A 10,086-nucleotide genomic window follows, 5' to 3' on the forward strand; every position below is an offset into this window, starting at 1 on the left:
AGATCATTCCACAACTTGGTAACAGCTGGAATAAAACTTCTAGAGTACTGCGTAGTATTTAGCCTCGTGATGGAGAAGGCCTGGCTATTAGAATTAACTGCCTGCCTAGTATTACGAACAGGATAGAATTGTCCAGGGAGATCTGAATGTAAAGGATGATCAGAGTTATGAAAAATCTTATGCAACATGCATAATGAACTAATTGAACGACGGTCCCAGAGATTAATATCTAGATCAGGAATAAGAAATTTAATAGACCGTAAGTTTCTGTCCAACAAATTAAGATGAGAATCAGCAGCTGAAGACCAGACAGGAGAACAATACTCAAAACAAGGTAGAATGAAAGAATTAAAACACTTCTTTAGAATAGATTGATCACCGAAAATCTTGAATGACTTTCTCAATAAGCCTATTTTTTGTGCAATTGAAGAAGACACAGACCTTATATGTTTCTCAAAAGTAAATTTACTGTCGAGAATCACACCTAAAATTTTGAAAGAATCATACATATTTAAAGAAACATTATCAATACTGAGATCCGGATGTTGAGGAGCCACCGTCCTTGACCTACTTACAATCATACTTTGAGTTTTGTTAGGATTCAACTTCATACCCCATAATTTGCACCATGCACTAATTCTAGCTAAATCTCTATTAAGGGATTCACCAACCCTAGATCTACATTCAGGGGATGGAATTGATGCAAAGAGAGTAGCATCATCTGCATATGCAACAAGCTTGTTTTCTAGGCTTAACCACATGTCATGTGTATATAGTATGAAAAGTAATGGGCCAAGAACACTACCCTGTGGAACACCGGATATCACATTCCTATACTCACTATGGTGCCCATCAACAACAACTCTTTGAGATCTATTACTTAAAAAATCAATAATAATGCTAAGAAACGACCCACCCACTCCCAACTGTTTCAGTTTGAAAACAAGGGCCTCATGATTAACATGGTCAAAGGCAGCACTAAAATCAAGGCCAATCATACGAACTTCCCGACCACAATCAAGGGATTTCTGTACAGCATTGGAGATTGTGAGAAGGGCATCACATGCTCCAAGGCCTTTACGAAAACCAAATTGCAATTTAGGAAGTAGATGATTACCTTCAGCAAACCTATTAAGACGTTTTGCCAGAAGACGTTCAAAAACTTTAGATAATATGGGAGTTATGGAAATTATGCGGTAATCAGTGGGATTTGAGCTACCACAAACACATTTACATAGAGGAGTAACATTACCAATTCTCCAACTAGTGTTAAAAGCTCCTCTTCTTGCTAACTTGCGCAAAATAACAGATAACTTTGGAGCTAAGAAATCTGCTGTCTTTATAAAAAACAAAGGAAAAATACCATTTGGGTTTACACCTCCATAAGCATCAAGGTCCACCAACAGAGCTTTCATCTCCCGATATCGAAAAGCTAAACTAGTTAGTTTAGCCTCAGGAAAACAGGAATGAGGAAGTTCAAGTTTTTCATTACTCTGTTTACTGTCAAAAACATCAGCCAAAAGGGTTGCCTTTTCCTTTGGACAGTGAGTGACTGAGCCATCTGGTTTAAGTAAAGGAGGAACTGTTGCATCTACACCAAAGAGTGCAGATTTAAGGGTAGACCACCATTTATGTTCCTGAGTTGTACCAGAAAGTGTTTCTTTTATGGTTAATTGTACTCCTTTTCAGTTGAGGCATAAACTCTCTGAGCAAAAGCTTGAAGCTGAGTATAGTTGTTCCAGGTCAAATCTGATCTGTTCCCCTTCCAAAGATGATAGGCCTCCTGTTTCTCCAAATAAGCACGTCTACAATCATCATTGAACCACGGTTTGTCCTTCACTCGGTACCTTAGCACACGAGAAGGGATACGCCTATCAATTATATTGACTAGATTCTCATTCAAAGGGACAACAGGATCTACACTATTATATAATTGTGACCAATTCAAGCACAAAAGATCATGTAAAATCCCATTCCAGTCTGCTTGGGATTTCATATAAATTTTACAAGAATATGATATAACAGGGACAGGCTGCTCAGTCTTCACTAATAATGAAATCAAGGCATGATCAGATGTTCCGACTGGAGAACCAACCTTACTAGTTATAACGCCAGGGGAGTCAGTGTATACGAGGTCCAAGCAATTATCTGATATATAAAGAAATAATTGTTAGAACCATATATGTATGGAATTTATTATTACTCCTATGTTTGGAGACTTTTGGGACACCCTGTAGAGAAATGTTACAAGTATCAGAGAGGTATTGAATTAAACCTGACGACTATTCTAGACTGACTTGAAGTATTTATTCTGATCGACGTGGTTTAGAAAATTGGGTCAATAAACACATTAATAAATTGACTATTAATTGATCCAATTATTAATTGATTGATTAAATACCCTTAGTCTTAGGTATTTTTGGATGGTGGTATAAACTTCTAATTAATATAAAAAAAAACACACACAGAAAAAAATATGATATATAACAGTTGATATGAAAGTTGCCACAAAGAAGCTAGGAAATTGCTGTTTTAATATATTTTGTAATATAGAAACTTTTAGAATTGATATGATTTCACTATTATGCATTTTGTGTTTCTGCCGAAAAAATTTAAGTCATTCTTTCAAGCAACTTCACCTCAAATTTCACTTTTGGGAAAATATTTGGTTTATAAGAATTGCAATCGCCTGGTCTATATAGCATGACCTTATTTTATGTTTGCCCCTGAGATACAACAACAACAACAGTTGCTGCCGTTTCTTGTCCATTGCTGGAAAAAGGCCTCAGACATGTCTTTATTTATTCTTGGCTTTTGCCAATTTTCATCGCCACGCTAACCACAGCGGATTATTATTATTATTATTAGTATTATTATTATTATTATTACTTGCTAAGCTACAACCCTAGTTGAAAAAGCAGGATGCTATAAGCCCAGGGGCTCCAACAGGGAAAATAGCTCAGTGAGGAAAGGAAAAAAGGAAAATGAAATATTTCAGGAAGAATAACAACATTAAAATAAATATCTCCGATATAAACTATAAAAACTTTAACAAAACAAGAGGAAGAGAAATAAGATAGAAGAGTGTGCTCGAGTGTACCCTCAAGCAAGAGAACTCTAAACCAAGGCAGTGGAAGACCATGGTTATGGCACTACCAAAGACTAGAGAACATTGGTTTGATTTTGGAGTGTCCTTCTCTTAGAAGAGCTGCTTACCATAGCTAAAGAGTCTCTTCTACCCTTACCAATTACAGTGAAGTAACCCCTTGAGTGAAGGAGAATTATTTGGTAATCTGTGTTGTCAGGTGTATGAGGACAGAGGAGAATATGTAAAGAATAGGCCAGACTATTCAGTGTGTGTATAGGCAAAGGGAAAAGGAACCGTTACCAGAGAGAAGGCTCCAGTGATGGGAGACTCTTGTTTGATGGCTCACAATATACCAACCTAGCATGGTTGTCCCTGAGTAGTACAGCCTTGCTGATCATGGCGATACGCAAACCCTTTCACCACGTTACGGTATCCCAACTCAGAAAGAGTAAATACACTAAACTTCAAATGTAATTAGTTTTACCTGCCGAGTTCCCCTTGATCTAATCATTTTCTCCTAATGGAAACTTCAGAAATCTGAACCTCGCGCAACTTCCAGCTGCAAAGACTAGGTTGAAATTGCAAGAGCGAAATCAAGCGAGCCTTCGTATGCAAATTACCCTTCAAGGTAAGACCAAAGTCAAAGTCTTCCTTGAGTCCCGAGTAATTCACTTACACTGCAGGAGTCCACAGCTGAGAACAACAAACGTATCGGGGAGAATTGTTTGGCCAATGCATCCGAAACTCGCAAATTCTCGCGGTTCGGACGAATTCATTTTGCGAAATAAATCAAAGAATTATGAATATTGCTGGCGAATCCATTTACTTCTTATTAGTGTTCAAAAGGTTTCATTTATTTCTTAATTCATGTGACAATAATCATTGTGATTATCATCCTTATTGTCTATGTTTTAATACAATGGTCAGTCAGAGTGCAGGAGTCAGACTATAGAACTTCAATTGGAGTAACACACTTTCTCAATTTCGGTTGTGAGCATATAATAAAAGAAAAAACTATGATTTTATATATATATATATATATATATATATATATATATATATATATATATATGTGTGTGTGTGTGTGTGTGTGTATACTGTATGCATATATATATATATATATATATATATATATATATATATATACATATATGTATGTATATACATATGCATGCAGTAAGTATATACGTATATAGGTAAATAAACAAATACATATATACGTATATATATATGTATGTATGTATGTATGTATGTTTATATACATACAGTATGTATATACATACATACATATATGTGTGCATATACAGTAAGTATATATATATATATATATATATATATATATATATATATATATATATATATGTGTGTGTGTGTGTGTGTATAAATTTATGCGTATGTTTGTTGTTTTGTATGATGATAAAAGGTTTTGATTTCAAAGAAGCTGCCTTCAATTTTTTTTTTTTTTTTTGAAAATCATTACTCATCTTTTATATTTAATTCACGTCACTTCCTCCCCGAGTTCCACGAATCCTCTTTAATTGGAATGGAAGATTTTTTATTCATTAAAGGCTTCCTGGTTAACTTGTAATAAAGATTTTTTTTACGTTACTTTTCAATATAGGCTATATATATATATATATATATATATATATATATAAATATATATATATATATATATGTATATATATATACACGTATATATATATATGTATATATATATTATGAATATATATATATATATATATATATATATATATATGTATATATATCTATATATATATATATATATATATATATATATATATATATATATTATATTTATGTATATGCATGTTTGTATATATATGTATGTATGAATATGTGTGTATATATATATATATATATATATGTATATATATATATTATATTATATTTATAGATATTATTGTGTGTATATATATTTATTTATATTTATATATATATGTATGTTTGTATATATATATATATATATATATATATATATATACTTTTATATGTATATATATATGCATGTGTGTGTGCGTGTATATATATATATATATATATATATATATATATATATATATATATATATATATATATATATATACAGTATATCATATTTATATATATGCTTTTTTTATATATGTATGTATGTTTGTATATGTATATATATATGTATATATATATATATATTATATATAGATATTATTGTATATATATATATATATATATATATATATATATATATATTTATTTTCATATATATATATGCATGTTTCTATATATATATATATATATATATATATATATATATATATATATATATATATATGTATATATATACATATACCAATGCTTTTTCTCTAAGAAATCCTGTACTTTGTATTACGTATTTCATAAGAGACACGACATATGCCTGTGGAATAATTCCTAAAATAGTTGAAGAATTATTATCCTTATTACCATAGTTTTATAAATAAGTCTCTTTTTTTTCTAGATAACGAACGAAACTGACAAAGATGCAAATTAATTTTCACCTATATTGTGACTTTCTATACCAAGATAAAAGTGTGTCACATTTAATTGGACATCAAAATCTATTTCTATTTTTAAACTCTTGTCCTTTCTGTCTTGTAACTCTCAAAATCCTTATATTATGCAACCATTGCCTAACCTTGTACTGCACTGTAATTGTTCAGTAACTACTTTCCTCTTGGTAAGGGTAGAAGAGACTCATTAACTATGGTAAGAAGCTCTTCTAGGAGAAGGACACTCCAAAATCAAACCATTGTTCTCTAGTCTTGTGTAGTGCCATAGCCTCTGTACCATGGTCTTCCAATATCTTAGGGTAGAGTTCTCTGGCTTGAGGGTACAGTCAGACACACTATTCTATCTGTTTCCATATTTCCTTTCCTCATTGTGATTTTCCAACTGGCTGTATCTTAACAAATGATAATAATAACTAGAGGGGCACTCAGTAGAGCGCAGACCTCCTCCGCGGCAGCTTATTTCTCTACCTTTTGCTCTAACTTGACCTTGACCTTTGGTCTTAACGTGTATTAATTGGCGTTTATTTTCATACATATTTGAGTATGTACTAAGTTTGAAGTGTCTGTGACAACGATATCCAAACTTATGGCTGATTACATGAATTGGATATTTGCTTGACCGTGACCTTGACCTTGGACCTTGACCTTCCAAAACTTAATCATTTCCAGCCTCTTACATAACAGTTAATCCGTGCAAGTTTCATTATCCTACAATTAAGATTGTGGCTAAGAAGCTTTGCTCAAACACACACACACAAATTACAAACACACAAAGGGGCGAAAACATAACTTCCTTCCAACTTTGTTGGCGAAGGTAATAAGAATGATGTTGACTTTTAAAATCTATATATTCTTTAATGGTTGCAAATCCTCGTCTAAATATCTTTGTTGGGATTGATGGCCAAGGAAGCTGTTCGCAAACAAACACACACAAACAAATTACAAACACACAGAGGGATGAAAACATAACCTCCTTCCAACTTGGTTGGCGGAGGTAATAAGAATGATGCTGACTTTTCAAAATACATTTTGGATGAATATAACTTTTACCTTATATGGAAAAAATACAATATTTTGGTCCTCTAATCACCAATTCACGATTTGAATTGCAATAAATCCCTAGTTTACTGCAATTTAGCAACATTGCAAGCAAAAGAAATTGAAAAAAATGGCAAAACAATTTTATATATTCTTCAATGATTCCAAATCCTTTTCCAAAGATCTGTGGGGGTAGGTTCCAAACTTCTCTGCCTGGTGTTTGCCAGTCGGGGGTTCGAGTCCCGCTTAAACTCGTTAGTGCCATTAGTGGCTGCAACCTTACTATCCTTGTGAGGTAAGGTTGGGTTGTTTGGGGAGGAGCCTATAGGTCTGTCTGTTGAGAATCAGCACCCATTGTCTGGCCCTCCCTGGTCCTAGCTTGTGTGGAGTGGGGACCTTGGGCGCTGATCATATGGTATACTGTATGGTTAGTCTCTAGGGCATTGTCCGGCTTGATAGGGTAATTTCACTGTCCCTTGCCTCTGCCATTCATGAGCAGCCTTTAAAACCTTTAAAGGGAATCGTCTATATCGACCAACTTCATCTAAGGATTTATTAAAGGATTCCTTTGAGGATTTCTTTGGTCAATCCTCCGCGAATAAAAAAGCCATTCACACTTCGAATCAAATTATGCTTCTTTTCAATCGAGGAGATCATAAGTTCAGTGGAAAGGATTTCTCCCAATTGCCTTCTGCCATTTTCCGATTCAGAACGAATGGCCTATTTCGATTTATTTTTTCAAAAGTGGGCTAATGGAATAGTGGAATTTATTTATATAAAAAAAAAAAAAAAAAAAAAAAAATTACGGAAGGGATCAGAGGCCCTGAATTATTTTGTAATATAAGTTGTCTTTTGAAAATTGCGTTTATTCTTTATAATTATTGGGTAATGCTTTTGCGAATTATTTTCGTAATTGCATGTTTTTTTTATTATTATTGTTATTTTCAAATATACATGTTCTTATCTTCTTTGTATTGTTTGGTTATTCATGAACTTTGGGTCATACTGATCAACATTGTGAAAAGTATAATAAAAACATCTTCGTGTTTTGTTTTTAATCTTTTTATTTTTTATTCTTAAATGATATATTTTCTCATTTTCTTATTATTATTTTATTATTCGTGAGAGGGTATATTTATTTCAATGTTGTTACTGTTCTTAAGATATTTTATTTTGTTTCCTTTCCTCACTGTGCTACTTTCCCTCTTTGGGGCCCCTGGGCTTATAGTATCCGGCTTCTCCAACTATGGTTGTAGCTCAGCAATTAATAATAATAATAATAATAATAATAATAATAATAATGATGATAATAATAATAATAATAATAATAATAATAATAATAATAATAATAATAATAATAATAATAATAATAATAATAATAATAATAATAATAATAATAATACTGATCAGCATTGTGAGAGGTATAATGAAAAAAAATCTTAATATTCGTGACCACGCACATAAAAAAAAATATCTATAAACAGGTAAATAATAGATACAGGTAAATAATAGATACAGGTAAACACTATAATTTATTATTTCTCGTAGAAAATATATTTTAGTGTTTACTGCAACACCGCTTTTAAATTTCTATTATGAAAATACATATATATATTTTAATAATGTGGATTAATTTTTTATTATGAATATGAAAATACATTTCAATGATGTAAATTATTAGCATCTCCCCTATAATGTAGAGAATGAAAGACATGCTAATTATTTTCTTTCACAATCCGGCTAATTTATTTATTTATCTTATTTATTCATTTATTTTATTTGTGAACTTCTTTAGGTTATAAGGTCGTTTCACTTCTGGTTGTGATTATGGAATCTAAATAGTGTTATTTCTTCAGGGTTTAGAAACAATATCTGAAAATTAAAATAAATGCCTCTTTTTAATGCATTTTCGAATGTTTGCCTTTGCGTACATCTTTCGAGTAATGAATATTGCAGTATTGAAATACTACTTATAAGTAATGTTTAACGTAGCCTCTTTTTGTACTGGATTTTATACGAATGTTATTTGTTTTATGTAAAGAGGTTATCTTATTTACATATATTTATTCGCTGTAGCCTACTTGCTAGAATAGTTTAATAGTAGTTTGTGTCAACACCTGAATATTCTATATGTGTGTGTGTATATATATATATATATATATATATATATGTATATATATATATATATATATATATATTATAAATATATATGTGTGTGTGCACATATATACATATACATATATATATATATATATATATATGTGTGTATATATATATGAGTGTGTATATATATATATATATATATATATATATATATATATATATATATATACAGTATATATGTGTGTATATATAAATTACATATATATATATATATATATATATATATATATATATATATATATATATGTGTGTGTATACATATATACATATGTATGTATATATATGTATATATATATATATATATATATATATATATATATGTAAGTATATATATATATATATATATATATATATGTGTGTGTGTGTGTGTGTGTGTGTGTGTGTTTAACCGGAATTGTTTGCTCGCGAATAAATTGAACCGGAACTGTCTGCTCGTGAATAAATGAAATCGTAACTCTGTGCTTGCGAATAAATCGAACCGGAATTGTTTGCTCGCGAATAAATTGAACCGGAACTGTCTGCTTGCGATTAAATGAAACCGTAGCCGTGTGCTTGCTAATAAATCGGACCGGAACTGTTTGCTCGCGAATAAATTGAACCAGAACTGTCTGCTAGTGAATAAATGAAACTGTAACCGTGTGCATGCTAATAAATCAAACTGGAACTGTCTCCTCGCGAATAAATTAAACCGTAGCGGTGTGTTTGCGAATAAATCAAACCGGAATTGTTTGCTCGCGAATAAATCAAACTGGAACTGTCTGCCCGTGAATAAATCAAACCGGAACTGTCTGCTCGCGAATAAATGAAACTGTAACCGTGTGCTTGCGAATAAATTGAACCGGAACTGTCTGGTCGTGAATAAATCGAACTGACTTTCTGCTCGTGAATAAATTGAAACGGAACTGTCTGCTCGCGAATAAATGAAACCGTAGCCGTGTGCTTGCGAATAAATTAAACTGGAACTGTCAGCTCGCGAATAAATGAAACGTAACTGTGTGCTTGCTACTAAATCGAACCGGAACTGCCTGCTCATAAATAGATTGAACCGGAACTCGTGACAACAAAACCACCGATAATCACAACAACAGAGAACAATACACGACTTCATCATCAATGGAACTAAAGTGTAGTTGTTATTATGGTTTATGTTGTTATGATAAACACAAATTAGATCAACTTAAAAACCTTCTGGGAAATAGAATGTTCGTAAGTGTTGAAAATGAGGTGATTTGGAATAGCAAATAGGTA

This window comes from Palaemon carinicauda, chromosome 28 (genome assembly GCF_036898095.1).
Source record: "Palaemon carinicauda isolate YSFRI2023 chromosome 28, ASM3689809v2, whole genome shotgun sequence".
NCBI classification, from domain to species: Eukaryota; Metazoa; Arthropoda; class Malacostraca; order Decapoda; family Palaemonidae; genus Palaemon; species Palaemon carinicauda.